General features: G+C 35.7%; 1 non-coding gene across 1 annotated transcript; it reads left to right on the top strand.

Annotated features, from left to right (window-relative positions):
* Window positions 1–2109: 2109 nt before the first annotated feature.
* On the top strand, window positions 2110–2188 carry Trnav-uac (transfer RNA valine (anticodon UAC)). The gene has a single exon. It is a non-coding gene; the product is annotated as a tRNA-Val (tRNA).
* Window positions 2189–2964: the final 776 nt, after the last annotated feature.

Genomic DNA, 2964 nt, shown 5'->3' with positions numbered 1-2964 from the left:
CTCATGTGATTTGGTTAAAACGAAGGTTTTGTGACTGCCTAACAAGTTGTCCACTGCCCTATCCTGCCACTAACTTAATCTCCCAGCCTACTACTCTCCCCAGCTCATTTCCTCCTGTCACCCTGACAGCTTTGATTAGTTTTAAACATATCAGACACATTCCTGCCTCGGGAGCTTAGCCTGGAAAGCTTTCTTAGAGATAGCTACATGACTTCTGAAGTTTTTCTTGCTATATGCCTCCTGCTAAATTAAACTTTTCATTATTTTTGCATTTAAAGCTCTGGCATACCCTTCTGTCACACACCTTCTTATTTTTCTTTGTGTTTCTTATCGCCATAGGACATACTGCTTGCTTTTATTTCTTCTTCTTTCTTTTTTTTTTTTTTTTTAATTGGTTGTCTCTTTCCCTCCAGAGTGTAATCTTTATGAAAACAGAATTTTGTCCTTGTTTTGTTCACATTTTTATTCCCAACCTGGCCCATAATAGGCATTTCATAGGTAATGTTTAACTAAGGGAAATATTAAGGGAAGAAACCGGTGAGTGCTTCACCTATAAGTGCAAGTATGTCACCATAACAATGATTTGTAGAATACATATCTGATAAGACAAAGGTGCAGCAATTTTTAATTAGGGGGAAACTAGCATCAAAGTCATATGACATAACTAAAAGTAAATAATAGTCATGGATTAACTATGGCAGGATTTATTTATTATGAAAATGGAATACCACTGTGGCCAAGAAATACATAATAGTGAGAATGGTATTCAATAGAAATCCTCTCCTAGAAATCGAACTTTAACATTAAACATGTATACATTAAAATGTACATATGTATAAAATTTCATTATTAGACTATGATATGAAGTAGCAGTCATTAGAAACAACTTAAACATTCCTCAAAGAAGAAATAAATAATAATTCATGTAATATGTGTCCTACTAATACCATTCTAAAGAAAATACAATATGCGCTGATAGAAAAAATCTACTAAGTAGTTACAAAGGAAAAAAACAGCTGAAATAAATATAAAAGTGTAGTGTGATCTAATCCATATTTAAAAGAAATATCTGTGCAACATATGTGTATGTTGGAAAAGCGTTAGATGTGTTTCTATGCGGAGGTTAAAGATGTAGCAGATCAGTGTTATATGACTTTAAATTTTTACAATATGTATTAATATATTGCATTAATCTTTGACAGTGAGAACATATTTATTTCTTTTGCCTTACTTTTTAGAGCAGAAAATGTCAAGGTAGGTTCAATATGTCAGAAATGTTCAACTTTCAAAAGAATTAAAGAGTAATGAATACATTCACAAAACAATAAGTAGCAAAGATATGGAAAAAGGAACCTCTTCTGTGTCCAGAAACTGCTTATTTTTCATGTGAGAATGTAGAATGTTTTTAAAGATTACAGAAAAATAAGCAAATTACTATTATCGCTATTCTTTATGAATAAAAAATTTATCAAATTCTACTCTTATCCTTCCACAGTTTTCCTACTAGTTATATATAAATAACTTTGTTTATTTTATCTGTTTATTAATCTGTATCCTTCTTGTCTTCAATAATACAGGTACACCCTTCTATTTAAAGAACCCCTTTCTCAGTAGCAATCACCAAAAGCAATTCTAAAAGCAAATAAGAGAGAGGTGTTAATGAACTGAAAATGACACTTATCTGATTCCCCAAAGAGTCTAATGCTATCACACTCCTAACCTCATCTCCTGAGGAAAACTGACTAAATACTGTGAGAACATTTTGAACTACCACGAATTTCCTCCTTCCTAATATAATGGTTTCCAGACAGCTTTCTATGAGAAAATACTGGCCAGGGAGATTAAATTTGCAATTCAATTTAGACTATATGAAGTTTTCAGAATATTAATCCTTATTGATGACAATTTAATATTTAAAAGTAATTATGTTTACCCATTATCAATAATGCATGGTATTTTTAACTGAATTATTTTACTTCTGGAGAATGTTTATGTACTCACGAAGGAAATACATAGCTCTTGGACAACAACAAGATGGTAAAATAGGAATTTCTTGTGCTTGTCATCACTCCTGCAAAAACTACTAATTTAAAGAACTATCCAGGGGCTGGGGAGATAGCTCAGTCGGTAAAGTGCTTGCCTTACAAGCACAAGGCCCTGGGTTCGATCCCCAGCACCCCCCCCCCCAAAAAAAAAGAACTATCCATTTGCAAAAATATGTTTATAAGAGGTAAAGAAACCAGATGATAGAGTATACAGCACCTGGTTTAGTAAAGTAAGAAAAAAAAGCCACATTGAATAGGGTAGGAAGGACAGTTTTCCATCACCCCTGACACTCTCCAACTCCAGGTAGCATGGTACAGAGAGAGATACCCTCTATGTGGCCCAAGGAGAAAGGGAGCAACAGACTTTGCCTAAGAATCCTACCCTTATAAAACCCAGTGCTGCTGGGCAGGTCTCAGAGGTGCAGGTACCAGTCAGTACCTGACTGAGCTTCCAGGTCTGTTCCAGTACTCGGCCCAATTGGCAGGCTAAGATTCGAGACTTGCCTGGGCAGATTCAGTCTCCAAGACTACCCTGCTACCTGATTATCCCCAGTCCACACTGGGGACCCCAGCCCCACTCCAATCTCAGCCAGTCTCCAAGATGGTTACCCAAGCCCTATTCATCATGCTAATATTTTTCATGCTAATATTTTCAGATCTTACTTTGAAACTGGCTTACCAATTACAGGCTCCTGACTGACTCAGAGCTAGGCCAATCCCAGCAACCACATCTTTCAGGCTGATCCCTTATGTTTCCCACAACCCAGCTCACAAAAGTAAAAACAAACAAGTGAGGCACAAAGTCACTTTGTAACTTTCCAAAGAAATTATGGCTTTTGCAGGCAAATGGATGAAATTGGAGAATATCATGCTAAGTGAGAGAAGCCAATCTCAAAAAAACAAAGAATGAATGATATCA

Source organism: Sciurus carolinensis, chromosome 10 (genome assembly GCF_902686445.1).
Source record: "Sciurus carolinensis chromosome 10, mSciCar1.2, whole genome shotgun sequence".
NCBI classification, from domain to species: domain Eukaryota; kingdom Metazoa; phylum Chordata; class Mammalia; order Rodentia; family Sciuridae; genus Sciurus; species Sciurus carolinensis.
Note: the sequence above shows the minus strand (reverse complement) of the source record. Positions and strands in the feature narration are given on the sequence as shown.